Raw genomic sequence first — 20,000 nt, 5'->3', positions numbered from 1 at the left:
AACTTAACCAGGGGGCTTTTGTATGTAGATGAGAATTTCTCAGATGATGTTTTGGTGTATAGTCTCTGCAACAACATCTCTTTATCTTTCATGGTCTGTCTCTTTGTGTGTGTGTGTACTTTTTAGAGATGACCTTCTAGTTGTTCTTCTCTTATGGTATTTTTCTTTTCTGTCTCTTTCTGTACAATATGTCCTTTATTTCCTCAGCATCCTGAATGGTATTCTTGGTAATATCTGTTTTATTTTCTCTCTACCTCTCCCTTCCACAGCACTCATCCAGGTGGAGGTAGAACCAGTGGGACGATGGTTCCACATATATGAGGCACGGCGTCTGCGGGGCCACCTCACCTCCTCAGTTGGGGAAAGTGAAGAGGAGAGTGAGGAGGAGGAGGCTCAGGAGGTGGAGGTGGAGGATGACATACACTATCTTCGCTCTCTCAACCCAGCAGACTGGAAGGTGAGAACTCAGCCAGCATGGTCCAGTCATAGCAACATAAGAATGGAGAAGACTGCAAAAGATTGGCTGGCCTACACTGGATAACTCCTGTACTAACCATGAAAATCTGTTATCCTCCTCTTCCCCATGCAGTCAGCCTTCCTATTGCCATCTGGCCTCTATATGCATATGCCTAGTCATCTAACCTCATGATATCACTTATGGTGTAGGTGCTGACCACATAAATGCTAAGCCTGTTCTATTTGTCCACTACTCTGTGAACCAGTTCTTACTAAGCTCTTTTCAAAACCTAAACTTATCTAGCATATATAGTTCTGTCTTGATTGTTCACTATGAGAGCATCACTTACCTCTGTCATTTATTTGATTAGTATCTTTCTTTTATATATTGATACATTTCTACAACATTGCCTTTCAGGACCAGGATCATTATGCAGTACTGGGACTCCGAAAGCACAGGTACAAGGCCTCTGATGATGACATCAAAAGAGCGTGTAAGTCCTGGTGGCATCTGGAGCTAGAGTGTATAGTGTACTGAGTACCAAGTTTTAGTGCACCTGCTGTTTGAAGGTATTTTTATAGTGCCAGTTTTCAGTTGCAGTGTCAGCCCTTTTAGTCTTGGTATTTTTATTTTATTTGTATATTTTCAATAACTACATTTTATTTGTGCCTTGCTATGGATGTATGTGGTTGGCTTTGCTATACCAAAGTTCCTGGGGTGTAGTATGGTGATTTGAGACTATGACTATGGCCACACTGGCAATGGTTGTGAGCAAGCAGGTGAGTGTGATAAATGGTGAGAAAAGTGGGAGCATTGTACCAAATAAGTGTGGCCACACTGACAGTGAGTGGGCGTGGGCGAGCTGTGTCTTCCTGTGGCCCACAGCGAGGAGCATTGTCAGTTGACTTTTGTCAATCATCTGGCACAGGCAGTTTGTTGCCTGCTATTGACATTGCATGGCTAATTATTGAAGTTTTGCTCACACCAATCATTTGGGATACATTTGCTAAAGTAGAACCCAAAGGGAATGCCATCATGTTGTTTGTAGTAATTACTATTAATTATGAAACCATGTCCATAACTGTTAGCTTTAACAAGCTCTTGAATTGTAGCTAGGTGGTGCATACAGAAGAGCAGAGAGAATGTGTCTGAAGAATAGTTGGCGCCCCTATGGCTATGAGTGTGAATGATATTTGTAAGAGTGTGTGGTGGTTTGTCTGGGCCACCCCATGTGGGATTGGCAACCTGATATATAGATAGATAGATAGACATTATATTTTCTGATCATTGGTTTTATGCTAAGATATCTGTAAGTCTAATATAATAATTAGCATTCCCTTTGGTACGTGCTTAAAACAGGATGACCCAACACTTGGGTAAAGGAATGAGAGTGCAGCATTAGTGTGCACTTCCGTCCATTGTGTTACTCCTCACAGACCGCATGATGGTTCTGTGGCACCACCCAGACAAGCGGCGAGCAGCTGGGGAGGAGGTGAGGGATGACGATGACTACTTCACCTGCATCACCAAAGCCTATGAGATTCTCGGGGACCCCATCAAGCGACGCTCCTGGGACTCGGTGGACCCAGAGTTTGATGACGAGGTGCCGGCTGTCAGTGCACACAATAAGGCAAACTTCTTCCAGGTAAGCGCTGATCCCCACTAAGAAGAAAATTTATTCCACAAAGAATTCAAAGGTCTTTTAACTCCATGTCATACTGTAATGTCAAATATATGTGCACACAAGGCAAGCGCTAACTCCTATTAGGAAGAAAAATGACTCAACAAAGAATTGAAAGTTCAGTATTCATTGCTATTTGGTACATCTTTTCTTTACCACTAACCACTCTGGGACAATTCTTCACATTCTACAGCCATCTCCAAACATTATACTGGCTAGAAATTGCAAAAAATCTATTCCTTTTCACCGCTTTTTTCTTGCAGGTGGTTATAAAGATTGTATACATTACTTGTAGTGGTGTGGATGATTACATATCACTGAAGGGATTAACTCCATCTCATATTGTAATGTCAGGTCTATATATTAGATTATATAACTCTCTCTCTCTCTCTCTCTCTCTCTCTCTCTCTCTCTCTCTCTCTCTCTCTCTCTCTCTCTCTCTCTCTCTCTCTCTCTCTCTCTCTCTCTCTCTCTCTCTCTCTCCACCACATCTTTGTAAGGCACAGTGTTGCATTGCAGATTTTCACAGGGGTGTTTGAGTGCAATGCTCGTTGGTCCACCCACAAGCACGTTCCTGGCTTGGGCAAACCTGATGACACCAAACAAAAGGTCAGTCCAGATTAGCAGATTAAGTAACTGGAGAGAGTGATTGGCCTGTACAGTCACATCAATCTCCCTTGTACTGTTTTAGAAGTGAGATTACTAGTAGCAGAAATGCAAGTAGATATTTGGTGACAGTTTACTTTTTATAGTTACCATCATCATATGCTATGTTGATGGAAAGATAGACCAGTAATTTTGAAAGTTTGTTTAAAATATCATACACTATAATTTTCCTCAGCATAGAGGGTCCAGTAACTTACACATAAAACATCATTTCAAGATTTCTTTATGAATAGTGTTTATTTTGTATTGTTAACCGACTTAATTTTCATCACTGTGCAGGTTGATCGCTTCTATGGATTCTGGTACGACTTTGATTCCTGGCGAGAGTTTTCATATCTGGATGAGGAGGAAAAGGAGAAGGGACAGGAGTGAGTCTTCACTATTTGTATGTCTGGTCTTTTTAGAGTTATGTGTATTCCACTCCAGCCTTGCTTTATCTTCCCAAAGGCAGCAAAAATGGTGAAATTTGTATCTTGAAACATTAACATTGAATAAAATTTTAATTGAATAAGGAAATAATGCCCAAACTTAAGCCTAGACTTGACATTGGAAAAAATAACAAGAAAATTTAATATGGCTAGACAGAATACCCAGACTTATGGCAAGGAAAACTGGCACCGACATTGTTCTGATTGCTTTAACTGGTCATTTTAGTTTCTTTGAATATTTTGTAACAGTGCAATGTGACTGCAATGTTGTGGTCGCCTTCCCTTCTTTAAATCAGTCAATCTTGCCAGCCGGGAGGAGCGTCGATGGATAGAGAAGCAGAACAAGGTAGAGCGAGCGAGGCGTCGGAAGGAGGAGATGGGTCGATTGCGCAGGCTAGTTGACAATGCATATGCCTGTGACCCAAGGATAGCCAAGTATGTTTCGTTACTTATTACTGATTTCGTGTATTTTCGTTGTATCCCAATAAAAGTTGAAATTTTGTGCATTATCCCAAGAGATATTTATCACAAGGAGTACTTTTTTCTGTTGTTACATAATACTTCAAATTTCATTTTGATGGAAGGGTTTATGATGATTTAGATTGCAAAGAAGCTGTTCTTGTTTTACTTCTGACTCCTTATGAGGGAAAAATTAATTCCTGCTTTTGCTGTCTACTTCTGTAGCTAAAGAATGGGTAAGTTTATAGAAAAAGAGGGAAAGAGATGAAGAATTATATATATATATATATATATATATATATATATATATATATATATATATATATATATATATATATATATATATATATATATATATATATATATATATATATATATATATATATATATATATATATATATATATATATATATATATATATATATATATATATAATTTTTTTAAGATTTAAAGAAGAAGACAAGGAAAGAAGACTGGCTCAGAAAAAGGCTAAAGCAGAGGCAATCAGGCAAAAACAAGAAGAGGAGGAGAGGGTGAGTGCACATTGTGATCTCCAGTATTAGCACCAGGCCAATCTCTGACTACTCTCGGACACATATATGCATTGATTTCTACAACAGACCAAGGCTTCACATTTTTCTCATTGATTTGTATTTTTCATGTCTTATGCTCGGAAATGCCATATATTTTGAAATACCATGCTATGTTGTCTTTTTTTTTAATGATATGTCTTGCTAATGTGTAAATTTGGTGTTTTCAGGTAAGGCAGGAAGCTGAGGAAGCAGAGAGAAAGAAAAGAGAAGCAGAGGAGGCAGAGTAAAGAGCAAAACAGGAGGTAGAAAAGAAGGAAAGAGAGGTGCTGAAGAAAGCATTCAAAAAAGAGAGGAAGGTGAGGAGGAGGGTAGAATCTGCTTGACATGTAAGAACTTACCACACACTTGTCTTTGACGCTTAAACTGCTGTGATCGCTAACATAATCAAAAATTCTCCTGACAAATATATTGAATTTTCGTGGTGCACTTTCTTTCTAGTGTGTTCTAACTGACTGTCTTCAGCCTCTTTTTCATCACTGCAGTGTTGAGTCTCTTGCTACCTCCTACTGCTATTTTCATGCCAACTGCTCTTCTGATCTTGCTAACTGCATGCCTCACTGCACAAGTCTTTCTTCTTTCTTTCATCTCTATTCTGTCTACCTCTTTAATGCAAGAGTTAACCATTATTCTCAATCATTCATCCCTATCTCTGGTAAACTCTGGAACTCCCTGTCTGCTTCAGTATTTCCACCTTCCTATGACTAAAACTCTTTCAAGAGCGAGGTTTCAAGGCACTTACCCTGTTTGTTTGACTAACACTTGACTGTGTTCAGGAGCCAGCACCTCAGTGGGCCTCTTTCTTCTTTTTTTTTTTTCAGTCTTTGTTGTCCTTGGCCAGTGATCCTCCAATATATATATAAAAAAAAAAATAATAATAATAATGATGATGATGATAATAATAATAATAATAATAATAATAATAATAATAATAATAATAATAATAATAATGATCCCTGGCTATGGCAAGCAAGCCCACTACATTATATCCTTTCCTCCTCCTGTTCCTTTCCTCTCCCCTTTCACTTTCATCTTGTCGCAGTCCTCCCTTCCTGTCACCTGCCCCTATAGTTCTCATGACTCATGCCTGGAGCCATCATTCTACCTGGCAAGTCTTTTTTTTTTTTTATTTATTTTTTTTTATCATTCATTTTAAGGCTACAAAATTTGCTAAAAAAAAAAAGAAAAACTAAAAAATGAAACTCTACCCACTTTCATCTTCTGTAACATTTCACATTAAAATATTCTCATTCATTATATACTTTCAGATTTATATTTTTTTCCTTTTTCTTTGATGTCATTTTTTAAATGATTTTGATACAGTTCCTGTTCATAAGGGGCTGAGAGGACTGCATTTGTATTAGAAAGATGGAAAGAGCATTAAATTTAGTGTTCAAATGTGTAAATTAATTTGGAAACTAAAAAAATATATATACAAATTATGATTGCGTGTATTTTGTTCACGTAAATAATTTTAAAAAGCAACGTGAAATAGAATAAAGCACACATTCTTTGTCATTGCATAGATGTGATGGTGACAGTGATAAAGAACATCTCTGTATCTGTCTATCTTTATTTGACACCTCTTGATAAATACTCCATGAGGACATAACTGCAACAGATTTCTCTATTTAGTCCTGCCCTTGTATTCCCTTCCTCTTTGCTCTGAACTTCACATACTCTCTCTTCACCCTTTCCTCACATATTTCAGTAACATTTTTTATGCAAGATCTTTGGTCAAGGGCAATAAAAAGGGGGGAAAGAAAGTCCACTGAGATGCTAGTCCCAAAAGAAAGATCATAAGGATTATCCAGAATTGTTGGATGAGTGTTTTGAAAAGTTGGAACCAGCCATTTTAAAGAGTTCAAGTTATAGGAAGGAGGATCTTCTGGAGCAGGCAGGGAGTTCCAGAGTTTACTAGAAAAAAAATAGCAGTAAAAAGATAGCAAGATATGCAACATTGCAGCAATAACAGAGAGGCTGAAAATCATTAGTATATTATCCTCTATTCCCAGATGCTGCGGACTCTCTGTAAGGACAACAGTTACTTTGCATCAGAGGAGGGGGAGCGAGTGCAGACCATGACAGATGTGGAGCTGCTGTGTGAGGCACTGGAGCTGACCTGCCTAGAGGAACTCAACAAGGAACTAGCACAAGTGGCCCAGGACAAGATGCAAGGGTGGGAGGTACTCATGAAGGAGGTGAGGGAGGATCAACAGTAGTAGTAGTAGTTAATTGACAAAGGTGAGTGAGAGAGATCAACAGTAGTAGTAATAGCAGTAGTAATTTTTTGACACAGGAGGTGAGTGTGGAGGGCCAACAGTAGTAGTAGTAGTAGTAGTAGCAGTAATTGTTGCTTATATAAAAAAAAGAAAAAGCATAATTTTTGTCATTCTTAAATCAAAAAATTTCCTAAGCCTTGAACCCAAAAGCTGCTCCAACAGACATATGGGTATCTGCATCACTTTTGAAATGAACTATGTTAGGTCTATTTAAGTCATGTTACATTACCTTATCTGATTAGCTAAATCTAAAGTAGCATAAAGCAAGCTAATCTAAATTAGAACAATCCACCCCAAATGATCTGGATATTCTGTATGACCTGTTTTCCCTAGGATAGTCAAACCTTTCAGACTATTTCTCCACTGATAGTTATGATTAGTACAAGGAGTCCTTGGTGTATGACAGTCTTGACTTTTGTCCTTCATATGTTTCTTTTACAGGCACAATAGTTATGTGTTTATGTCCTAGACTATGACTTTACAGTACAACAGTATTAGTATTAGTGATTGACATACTGCAGGTAGCTTACTTATGCTGGTTCTGACCTATGCAGAAAATCAGTTTATAACATGGCATAGGAACAGAACTCTGTCATAACTTGAGGACCCCCTGTAACACTTCTTTGCCTTCTCTCTCTGTTGTAGGTGAGTGAGGTGCGCAACAGGATCAAAAAGGAGAGGGAGGAGGTGCAGCAGCGGCAGCAAGGGGAGGGGGTGGAGGAGGAGGGGAAGGTTCATCACTCAAAGTCTGGAATCAAGATGACCTCCAGCTGCTCATCAAAGCCGTCAACCTCTTCCCTGCCGGCACAACAAAGAGGTGAGCTGGTTCGTGTGTGTGTGTGTGTGTGTAAATTGCTTCTTTTTATATATTTTTTGATATCTTATTATTATTGGTGGTCCACAAGGCTGTCCCTTTCCACTGGGGCTGACAGGGCTAAGAGTGTGAATGACGTGTCATTCACCTACATTCGTCTGCTGGTCACCAAACCAGCTGTTCCCCATATGGAAAGAGGTCAGAGCTTGTAGTGATTGATCTTTGGGTAGGATTGAGACCATTCACACACCGCACACTGGGACAGTGAGGCCATAACCCTTCAGGTTACATCCTGTACTTACTTGCTGCTAGGTGAACAGGGGCTACACATGAAGAGATTCTCCCAGGACTTGAACCCATGCCTTCTCGGTTGTGAGCCGAGCATGCTGACACTAAGTGGTGTGCATGTGTGTGTGTGTGTGTGTGTATGTGTGTGTGTGTGTGTGTGTGTCTGTGTGTGTGTGTGTGTGTGGTGCCTTGTCTGGGCCAGCTGATGTGAGATTGCTGGCCTAGTATATAAATAGATGGGTTTTTTAAGCTTTAATATTTTATTTGATTGATTTATTGCCTTATTCTTGTGTTTCCATGTGTGTTTTAAAATGACTAATATCAAGGTTGTTATCTGATCCCTACTACTGTTCTCTACATACACACCATTTAGGTGTTCACGTGGTATGGGGAATATAACAAAGGTGACATTTATAAAATTCTCAGGATCATAATTAGGATAGAACAAGACACAATGGGTTCAAGCTTGAAAATAGTTAGAGAGGAAGAAATTGGTCCTCAGATGGAGTAGTAGATGAATGGAATGGACTCAGTAATCAGGTTGTTAGTGCTGAGTCATTGGGGAGCATTAAAGGATTAGACAAATTTATGGATGGGAATGATAGGTGGATATAGGTAGATATGTTTCATACAAGGATGGCTTCTTGCAGCTCCCTTAATGTTAGGTTATGTTTTTATGCATTGCTGTACTTAGAGGAACTCTTTGAACCCTCCATGCTGCAGGTGGGAGGTTGTGGCAGAGTATATCAACCAACACAGCCACCAGCATCACCAGGCTGGCCAAGGAGGTGCTCAATAAGGCCAAGGAGCTGCAACACTCAGACAAGCACATGAGGGAGGCAGCCAACAAGAATGCCTACCACAGCATGGAGAAGGCACAGGCTCGGCAGGTGATCAGCGACACCACAGCCTCCCAGAGATATGACAGTGAGTTCTTGCTGTTATGCTGACATTCAGATAATTCTTTTGCATCTTTGTGTAGTTTTATATCATGTTGATGCTTGGGTAATTTCTCATTTCTCTTTTTATACTAATTAATTATTACCATGAGTCTTCTCTGTATGAACTCAAGAGCTTTCTCCCTTCTCTGTGTAACTGCTGTGAATTGTCTTTTAGCTCTATGCAATATCACCAGCTGAGCTGTGAATCAATTCCAAGATATTTTAAGAAAAAACATGTTTTTAGGCTGATGTTAGATCTTTCCTTTGTGCAGCACCACAGGAGATGCTGGGGATGAACACTGCTGCTTGGGGAGCTGAGGAACAGAGGTTGCTGGAGCAAGCCCTCAAGACCTATCCAGTCTCTACTCCTGACCGCTGGGACCGCATTGCCAAGTGTGTCCCCAACCGAACCAAGAAAGACTGCATGAGGCGCTATAAGGTCTGTATATGTGTGTGTGTGTGTGTGTTTGTGTGTCTGGTGATGTGTTGCTTGCTATTCCCTGTATGTGAGATTGTGGAGAAAACAAATCAGGTTTATCTTGTTTATGGAGTGACACTCTCTCTCTCTCTCTCTCTCTCTCTCTCTCTCTCTCTCTCTCTCTCTCTCTCTCTCTCTCTCTCTCTCTCTCTCTCTCTCTCTCTCTCTCTCTCTCTCTCTCTCTCTCTCTCTCTCTCTCTCTCTCTCTCTCTCTCTCTGATGCATTTATCTTTTGATCTGCTTTTATCTTTGTGGTCCCTCCATAAATGCATGGAGATGTAAGTGCTGTGTGTGTGTGTGTGTGTAGTGAAGGTTTTATATATGTGTGTGTGTGTGTATGTATGTAGTGAAGGTTTTATATAGTGCACAGTAGACACTGATGTTATTGTAACTTTTAAGTCTTATTCTCACATGATGGCATTTCAGGAGCTTGTTGAGATGGTGAAGGCAAAGAAGGCGGCTCAGGCTGCTGCAGTGGGAAAGAAGTGAGGAGCCAAACCCTGCTGTCTTCTTTCCTTTGTGAGTTTAGATGTAGCAAATTCTTGTAGCTGTTGTGTGAAGCAATATTGCTATCTGAAAATCTATCTCTTGTTCTATTTTTAAGCATTATGTCTCAGCAGTGCCACTTTTGGACTACCTGAATTGGAGGGACAGCTACATATATTGATGGGGACACAAAAGTGTAGCTAGGGATCTGTTTCTTTCCCCTCCACTTCTCCCTTTCTCTCCTTTATAACCTCATCCCCCAACTCTTCCATCTCTTCCATCACACTTCACTTCCACTGCTTCCAATAAGTTGTCATGCAAAAAGCAAAATTAACACTTGGAAAAGTATTTTTAAGTGCTATGGGAAAACTGCTAATATTGAAAATTAATGTTGATAAGTGCAGAATTCTATACATTGCAGAAAGCAGATGCAAAACAGCATGTGCTTTTCCTTATCATCATAGTGTAGCTCTGGAGGACAGAAGGGCAATCTCCATTAATATGGCAGTAGCCACAAGGAAGCCACTTCCTGAAGAATGAATGGATCTGTGGCAGTTGTATAAAAAATTACAAGACGTGTGAAAAAGTGTGCGGTGATTGTGACTATAATAAGAAGTAATATGCAATGATGACCATGTGATTGCATACAAATGTGTACCTTCTTAATTTTCTAAAGGAAAACTACAGTCTTAAGTTTGATTTTAAAGTAACACTAAATTTACAAGGTGGGTAAGAGTAAAGATGCCACATGAAGAGCTGCAGGTAAATGCTGTGATTAGTGTAGATCCTAATGAAGAGTTACCATAGAAAATACACAAACATCATTGAGACAATAGTTGTGACTTAACATGCTTATACACATTCACAGGTCCTTGATACACATGATTCAAGCCTGACACTTGAGGAATATTACTTTGTAAGTAATGGAGGTGCAGCTCAGAGGTGTTTCAGAATATAGCTCTCAGTGGCTGATGCATGGAATAAGTTCATGATGTGCGATTCAGTACCTCAAATAAGTGACTCAGTCTGTGATATAAGTAATAATGCAAGCTGTTGAATCATGGATGTGCGCCTCAGAATGTGTGACCTCGTAGCTTTGCCCGGACCAGCATAGTCAACCCTAACCTAGGCCAACACAGCCAGTAATAGCTTTGTGAAACACCAAAATATAGATAATCATTATTATCATCTGCAGCCACCATGCTCACCCACCACCTACACAAAATTTAATGTCTTCCACTGGTATATATATATAATATATATATATATATATATATATATATATATATATATATATATATATATATATATATATATATATATATATATATATATATATATATATATATATATATATATATATATATATATATATATATATGGTCATGTGTGTGTGTGTGTGTGTGTGTGTGTGTGTGTGTGTGTGTGTGTGCGCTATAATTTTTGTTCATTGTTCGCATCTCGCTGTGCACTCTACCTTCCATCATATCTTCAGTTTTAAGCCTTTCGTAACATCATAAATTTGTGGATTGACTTTTATTTATTTATTTATTTATTTATTTTGTAGATCAAACCTGCTGTTGGGGTGTTCCTTTTTCACGTGATCGCATATCAGGGTCTTCTTTGAAGTATAAAGCACCACGTTATCTGCGACCTTTGATTTGTGACAGATATCATATGGTCATTATTGATAAAAGGAAGCAGATGGTAATAGTGAACTGCATTACATAACCACGTGTGTGGTTGTTAGCTAGTTGTGTGAACGAGTGAATGAGCGAGACTTGTGTGAGGCATGAATACGTGTATGAGTGAACGAGCTAGGCTTCAGTCATAAGTGTTAAGTTGAAGTGCGCGGCCTGGCGCCGAGAGATCACCTACCTCCAGCCTTCTGTTCACACCTTCTGTGAATAAACACCTGCACTGTTACCTGCGTTTCCTGTGCCCCTGCTGGTCAAGAGTCGAACATGGCGCAGTGAGTAGGATCAGGACAAGGCTGCAGTGGGTACGGCGCAGAATGGAGAAGCAGTTGGAGGCGCTGGCTGCCCTGCTAGCGCGACAGTCGGAGCAGAGTCAGGCTCTGCTAGCGCGACAGTCGGAGCAGAGTCAGGCTCGCGAGGAGCGTTTAACCCAGCTGCTGGAGAGAGTGGGGACACAAGCTCCCAGTCGCACCACGGCGAGCAATGAAGGCGAAACCACAGCCCGCAGCACGTCTACCCAGGGCGCGAGGTTCCCGACGTCCGCCACCATCATTCCTCACTTAACGGCGTCAGCATCTTTACGTGAGTTCGACACGTGGCGCCATAAGTTTGAAGGATACGTAACCCTCGCCAGGATAGACTGTCTCTCCCTGGCTGAGCAGAGGGCGGCACTCGCTGCTGTCCTAGACGACGAGTGGACCCGTACACTTCGCTACGGGATAAGCTTACCGAGAGACGCGGAGTTAAGAACCATCCTCGATGCAATGTGTGAGTACCTGCGAAGCCAGCGCAACATCATCATGGATAGAAGAGACTTCTACTCCCGCGTGCAAGAAACGCAAGAAGGTTTTGACGACTTTTTATGTGCTGTAAAGGAAATCGCCAATTTCTGTGACTTTTGCGACCAGTGCATAAACCATCAGCTGCGTGACAGAATTGTCGTTGGGACACGAGACGAAGTGGCTCTGAAACGCATGCTGGAAAACAAGAAACTCACCCTTGAAAACGCCATAGATATTTGCAGAGCATCAGAGAGCGCTAACCAGTGTAGTGCAGTACTAAGGGGCGGCTCTCACTCTTCGAGCCATGGTGTGAACGCTGTCTCGAACTACAGGAAGGGCAGTTTCGGGGGCTCAAGCCCCACGGGCTGTTATCGTTGTGGCAAAGATTGTCGCAGTGACAAAAGGGGATGCCAGGCAATAGATAAAGTGTGTCGTAACTGCGGGAAAAGAGGGCATTTTGCGAGTGTATGTCAGCAGACAGTGAGGAAACGACGAGGAGCTTCGAGGAGTTCCTCAACTGTCTCTCCTCATCGCGGTGCAGGCCCGAGGCGGGGAGCCAGTGCCAGTGTATACCAGCTCTTATCAGGCGTATACACAAAGACGGTGACGGCACGACCTGCGCCCCAGGTGCTCATTACCGCCACACATCCCGCTGGAAGAGACAAGATTACGTGGACTCCTGACTCTGGGGCCGAAACGACCGTTATTGGCCTCGACACGGCAACACTCCTTGGAATCCCGCCCTCCAGCTTGGCGCCCGCTGATGGTGATGGACTTTATGCTGCCGGTAATCACCCCCTCACCTGTGTAGGAACTTTCTCGTCGCACTTGCAACTGGGCGACAGGGAAGCTGAGACTGTTGTGAGCGTGGTGAAGGAGGTGAAGGGGGCGCTGCTTAGCTGGTACGATTCCATCGCTCTCGGAATCCTCCCCGAAGATTTTCCGGCTCAAATCCGACCGCTACGCAGGGAAGAACAGCACACCGGCAACAGCTCCATCAAGTACCCGACCGCCTCGCAGCCACCTCTATCTACGCCCACAGAAGTGATCAGCTGGCCTCATTCCTACGACCCAACGCCACAGCAGCGTGCGGGGCACGCTGCTGCTGTGATCAAGGCCTTTCCCAGCGTCTTCGAAGCAAAGGAAGGTTTACGTGCAATGGCTGGTGGATCCATGGCCATCGAGTTGACAGACGACGCCCTCTCACGTGCTCCAGTACAGGACCCAGTGGAGGAAGAGGATGCTGCTACTTCTGGTGACCTCGACCCTCTCCACTCAGCGGTCATCTCAGCGTTATCTGCCACCAATGAGGACGGCGTCCGCTTAGCACCACTCCAGGATCAGACTGTGGAAATGGTACGTGCCGCAGCAGCAAGAGACGGGGAGTACTGCTTGCTCAAGAACGTCATCATCGAGGGCTTCCCTGATCATTGCCACGACCTCGATCACCGCTTGCGTACGTACTGGCCGGTGCGCAGTCTGCTGGCCGTAGACGACGACCTGGTGGTTTACGGGCCGAGGCTTCTTATTCCTCACAGCCTCCGCCGAGAAACACTAGAGCGACTCCATGACAGTCATCAGGGGATGGAGCGCACCAAGCGACGGGCCCGACAAACGGTGTACTGGCCTGGTATGGACAGAGACGTTGAGACCGTCGTTTCTGGATGCTCACTATGCCGTCCACTCCTACCAAGCCAAGCCAACGAACCTCTCTGGCAGGACACGGACACACCCAGCAGGGTGTTTGAGTCAGTTTCTGCAGACTACTTCCACGCAGCAGGCCGTACATACCTCGTGTATGTAGATCGCTTGTCTGGGTGGCCTCACGTGTCTGCATGCTCACGTCCAGCATCGGCTGATCAGCTCGTTCGTGTCCTTCGGGGTGTGTTCGCCGACACGGGCGTGCCTGTTCTCCTGAGGACTGACGGTGGACCGCAGTTCACTTCTTCATCGGTACGGCGCTTCCTGGCTCGATGGGGGGTGGAGCATCGTGTATCTTCACCTCATTATCCACGCTCCAATGGTCACGCCGAGGCAGCGGTCAAGTCCGTGAAGAAGCTGATCCTCACGACCACACAGCAGGGACACCTGGACGAGGATGCGTTCGCTCGCGGGTTGCTGGAACTGCGCAACACTCCGAGGGCGGAAGGGCGATCACCAGCACAAGTCCTCTTCGGTCATCCTATGAGGTCCTGTGTCCCGGCTCATCATCGCTCATACGCTCAGCAGTGGCAGCGCGCTGCTGATGAGTGCGACGCCAAGGCAGAGCGACTGAGGAAGAAAGCGAAACTTCGCCACGACGCGTCCGCCCGTACTCTTCCTCTCCTGCACCTCGGTGGCCACGTCGACGTTCAAGATCACACGACAGGCCTCTGGGATCGCCTGGGTGTCATCGTGGCTGTTGGGCGAAGGAGAGACTACCTCATCAAGATGGGCAGCGGTCGCGTGATGTGGCGTAATAGAAGACACCTACGCCCACACAGACCTCTTGCTCCCCTTCCTGTCGAGCAGCACACCGCTCATGGCGGTGCAGCGCTTCAGCATCAGGGTCACGAGGAACACCACCATCCCGGCAGCCCGGAGCATCAGGGTAACGGGGTACACCGTGGCCGAGAGCAACCAGAGCGTCGAAGCAGCCGACAGCGTAGGGAGCCGAGACGACTGCAGGTGCGGTGGCACCGTAGCACCTACGATTAGTCGTACGTGTTCATTGTACGCTGTGTTTGTTTTGTGTATATGTACCGTGTTTTCTGTACTTCAATCATTGTAACTTTGTTTCATGTGTTACGGTAGCCATAACAAAGATAAGGAATCTTCCTTATGTCTCGGGGGAGGTGTGTGGTTGTTAGCTAGTTGTGTGAACGAGTGAATGAGCGAGACTTGTGTGAGGCATGAATACGTGTATGAGTGAACGAGCTAGGCTTCAGTCATAAGTGTTAAGTTGAAGTGCGCGGCCTGGCGCCGAGAGATCACCTACCTCCAGCCTTCTGTTCACACCTTCTGTGAATAAACACCTGCACTGTTACCTGCGTTTCCTGTGCCCCTGCTGGTCAAGAGTCGAACACCACGCATCTGTCGCTTTGATAAACCAAAATGCAGTATTTCTGCTACTACTACTACTACTACTACTACTACTACTACTACTAGTAGTAGTAGTAGTAGTGGTAATAGTAGTAGTAGTACAAATACTATTTCGTATGACACAGAGACATGAGAAATAATAATAATAATAATAATAATAATAATAATAATAATAATAATAATAATAATAATAACAGTAAAATTATACGAACTTAACACTGTTAGGCTCGTAGTGCGGAAGGTTGGCGGGCAGTAGCGGCCAATCAGACAGACGGACGTGTAGGGGAACTAAAACTACAGATAGCGACCTGATATCTACCCCGCCAGCCTTCATGATTGCGCTGAGGTACCCCACCACCCAGATAAACCTCATTTGGCCCCAAGCCCACTGCACACACACGGTAATTCTTGTAGTGGTGTAATTGTAATGGGCGATTGTTGTTTATTTACTAAGTGGGTGGTAGTGTGTAGGATTGAGATCGTGGTGTGATGGTGGGTTATAGTGGGGGTGGTGTGGGGTATTGACACTATAACGCAACACTGCACACACAAACAGACGGTAAATTTTCTAGTGATGTAGTAGTAATGGACTGGTGTAGGTTATGCATATTGAGAAATGGGTGGTGGTTGGTAGGATTGAGGTCATTACTATTGGAATGGGGCTGGTGGTTGTGGAGAGTACTGTGGGATACGTACACTTTATATTAAGCAACACAACACACGTTACCTCATTTCCACACACAACTCGCCCCCGTGGACAGTTATGGTTTGTCATTTGCCAGTCATCCTCTATTTATACTTGTACACGTCAAGACGAGCCCTGCGGCAGACAAAACAGACTTAGTACTGAGTGATGACAAGCTCTCAGGTGCTGGTTTGTTTATCTCCCTCAGTGCGGTGATGTGACTGATTTTGTGGCGTCAGCTGATAGTCTGAGGTGGCAAGGTGGCATCTGTCAACAGCAGTCGGGTGTCTCCTGCAACAGTGAAAGCATTTGTAAACAAAGTCAAGTGCCACGTGAGAGCCTTGACTTTCTTGTCTGTATAGCTGTGTAAATAAGGTGAAGCAGTTCTTGGCTTGTGTTGTCTTTAGTATAGAAATGCTTAAACTTTTAGAGAGGATGGCTTGCTGCTGTTGACAGTTGCCACTTCACAGACTGAGAATGATGCCTTCATACTGTAAAAATCTTAAACATTGCAACAACACAATAGGTATAGAAATTAATTGCAGTACTGTATAGTAGGTTAAAAATTGCACATGTATGGGAATGAGCATGTGGCAATGGAAGTTGTGGCTGTCTTGAGCTGTTTTATCCAGTACACTCATCATAGGGCCTGGGTGAGCCACAGGTTGTGATGTATGGCAATACACTTCTCATCAGTGATCAAGCTTTTGGAATCACCTTATAGAAGTATTACAGCATCCTTCTCATTATTATGAGATTTTCATCTTTCTGCTTTGAAACCAGCTTGCAGTGACCTGACATTTCTGGTCAGTCAATCTGTGCTTTAGCAAGAGTGACTACAATGTTTCATTGAGTGAAGAGTCACGTACCGTGACCTTTGAGCTGCTGTAGGTTCAACTCGCTAGTATTGGTTAGAGGCAGTTATGATGTAGGGGCATAAATGTAATGCTTGTGCAGTGCCTCCTTTTGTAACGTGTCATGCCATTCTTGATGTGATCAGTGCAGGATGATAAGACCCGGGTCACATTGACTCCATGTATTAATTGAATCGATCAGATCCTGAGAACGTGAGAGAATGTGAACCAATTCTCATGAGGGTAGAAAGTAAACTGGTAATGTACAGCTCAGCCTTACAGAAACAACATTGCAGATTTATGTCAGTGCACAGATTTACTTATCCTTTAACTGACCATGCAGATGAATTTGTCTGCCCATGAAGCTTATTAAGTAGGAAAAATCTACAGTTTTTGCCATGTCTACTTGGATGAATTTGTTGCCTATCATTCTCTCTCTCTCTCTCTCTCTCTCTCTCTCTCTCTCTCTCTCTCTCTCTCTCTCTCTCTCTCTCTCTCTCGTTTTAGGTATTGGGACCATAGCGTCTGTCAGGAGCCAATATATTTTTTGGGATTCTTTTTAATAAGCATTCTTTTCCTCTTTAAAGAACATCTTACAGTTTCATTATCAGATTACTGAGTATAGTGTTTATCACTGAGCTCATGAAATATCTTATCAACTATTTTGCCTGTGATAAGGATTAAGATGATGTGACACTGCTCTACTTGAGATGATATCCTCTCTGTGATATCTATGATGACTCCAACATACATCTTTGATTTTTTTATATTTTTTATGTGATGAGACTGGTTTTGCTGCATCACCATTGATGCATCTGATAGTTTAAGTGTGTCTGCAGATCTTGACAGTTGCTTTTGTGGGATTCTAAGAACTGACTTGCTTGAACAAAAAACTGCCTTGATGCTGGTGACTTATTTGATGATGTGTTGAGCTTTATTTATCACAAGGTACTTGAGGCATTCTCAGTCTGGATATCTGCAGTTTAACGTACATAAGAAATTTACAGCATACATACTTCATTGTTAACTGAATAGTATTGTCTTGTGATCTGGTGCCTGTGTATTTGTTTTTCATATGCTTCCTGTGGGAGTTGTTTCAACACCTCAATAGATTGCTTGCACAAGTTAGTACTTAGACAGGAGGATTGACAGCACACCCATGCTTATGTTCCCTTTTCAGGTGTTGCCCTTTAGGTAGTGAGGAGAGAGAGGTACCAGCAGGAGCAGTAGTGGTAACAACAGCAGGATGGGGAGCTTCAGCAAGATCCTGCCATACTCCTGCTATGAGCTCGGCCACTGCTGGAAACACTCGTGCTCCTCAGCCTCCTTTGAAATCTGTATCATTGGGTTCATTGAAAGCATCAAAATCTATGGTGTGGTGTACTTGGTATGTGACCTTTTTTTTTTTTTTTTATGTTAGAGGGATACTATCCTCATTGTGTCTAGTAAACTGTTCTGGCAACTGCACTGGCTTCCTAAGCTTCATGGAAGTTTAGAATATAATTTAAAAAGGTAACACTTGGCAGTAAAGGGGTGATTGCGATAAAATATTGCATTGCATCTACTGTAATTTTATTTTGGCTCATTAGAATTATCTAGTTACTGAAAATGTGTGTGATGGTGTCATTAGGTGACAAAATGTTAAAGATTACTGTTACTATATTGGTAAAAAGAGGTGAAAATGGATTATAGCTATGCATAGAACTTTTCATATCAATTACCTTATGCCATGATAGATCTGGTGTAAGTAGAGTGTGAGGTGAAGGGGAATATGATTTTGCTTTCTGGCTTCAAAGGTGGAAGGAAGACTTTGATCAGGAGTTAATAATTTTACTTGCTTGCTTTCTTTATTTCTCCTTTTCTTTCCTTTTTCTTTTGAATTGGGAATGACACTTTGTATTTTGAGGTTTATCTTTGTAATATTAATGACTTGCATTTGTTTGCCTGCAGCTAACCGGTCTTGTGAATGCTCGGAAAATAAGTATGAAGTATGGAAAAAAAGCTCTTGAAGAACTACTTAACATCAGTTTGTTTCCTGACAGTCAATGCTTTTGGGTACATTGGCTCCTACTGTGTTGTCAGGTGAGCATGCCAGATGTGGCCTTTCCCATGCACATGTTGGGGCAGTTTGGAAGTAGTAAGTGTAATATACATGCTATTATACTGAGTGTGTCATGCTTGCTTTTACTCTGGGAAATTTATATGAAACCATGGAGTTGCATAACAAAGTAATCTTTTTCTGTTTATTTACTTATTTGTTTATTTATTTTTTATGTTTTTGTGCATGGATACTCAATTAATTAAGATATAGTATAGTTTATGTGAATGAATACACATTTAAGTAGTCAGTGGTCATAGTGTGTTGTGATCAGCTCCCACAATTCTTGTTACTACACAAACCAAGTATAGTGCATGAGTTCTTGTTGGTTAGTTTGGAGAGAGGAGGTGACCATAGGATATTGATGAAGGACAGCCATTGAAGCACTTCATCATTAGCATATAAAATGACAAAAAAATTAGTATTTTCCAGTTGGAACAAGATAAAATACTGTAAAATTAGTATTTTCCTGTTGGAACAAGATAAAATACTGTAAAATAGAAAATACTGTATTTGACAGTTTATAAGACATATGGGGTTATAAGATGCATCTCAGTTTGGGCAGGCATTGAAAAAAAAAAAAAAAGATAAATAAATGGGTTTAAGCTCTGTATATGAAGTGAAGGATTTAACCTGACATTTGATGCCCTCTCATATGTATTCAGATCCTTATTAGATTCCAATATTTTTCCTTGGGAAATTTTATAATTTTGTAACTTATACGCCATTGTGTACACGTTGTTTCTGTGACCCCATTATGTTGGGGAAATGGAATCTGGAAATTTTAAACACTATTGCATAAACTGTATTGCATGATTATTGTGCAGACCATCACCATGAGTCACCCTACTTTGTGACTCTCTTTTCACTTATAAAATCTTTTGTTATGTTAGGTTTTCTGAAAAAAATATAGTTTCTCATTAGCTTCAAGTTTTGTTGAACACACATGCGAGATAAAAATGTTAAAAGATAGGCATAATTTCTGTTGTATGAAGGTGTATCTTACCTAAGGAACGCAGTGAACCTTGCATGTGTTGCCAGGTTTGATGTTTAACTAATGGTGAATTTGTTTTGGTACAAACAACGTAAGCATAGTCACTTAATTTCTTTCTGACTGGTGTTATTTTATGTGAATTACCATTAAGTATGATCTGTTATACATTGTTACCTTACAAAAAAAAGAGTTGTTTTTGAGATTTAGAAATGATCATCACTTTGTTTACATGTGTGAA

The 20,000-nt window shown here is 42.1% G+C and overlaps 1 protein-coding gene and 2 pseudogenes across 1 annotated transcript in view; 2 read left to right on the top strand and 1 right to left on the bottom strand.

Annotated features, from left to right (window-relative positions):
- The window catches only part of LOC135097043 (dnaJ homolog subfamily C member 2-like), a 19,277-nt pseudogene extending 1,220 nt beyond the window's left edge, over window positions 1-18,057 (top strand).
- LOC135097047 (dnaJ homolog subfamily C member 2-like) overlaps window positions 17,917-20,000 on the top strand; it is a 33,202-nt pseudogene continuing 31,118 nt past the window's right edge.
- LOC135097034 (peroxidasin-like) overlaps window positions 18,971-20,000 on the bottom strand; it is a 4,128-nt gene continuing 3,098 nt past the window's right edge. The window contains exon 5 of the mRNA XM_063998799.1: window positions 18,971-20,000. This exon is cut by the window's right edge and continues 583 nt beyond it. The gene's annotated coding sequence lies outside the window, so the exon portion shown is untranslated.

The sequence above is a fragment of the Scylla paramamosain genome, unplaced genomic scaffold (assembly GCF_035594125.1).
Source record: "Scylla paramamosain isolate STU-SP2022 unplaced genomic scaffold, ASM3559412v1 Contig11, whole genome shotgun sequence".
Taxonomy (NCBI): domain Eukaryota; kingdom Metazoa; phylum Arthropoda; class Malacostraca; order Decapoda; family Portunidae; genus Scylla; species Scylla paramamosain.
The sequence above is the reverse complement of the archived record's forward strand: the minus strand, read 5'-3'. Positions and strand labels throughout refer to the sequence as shown.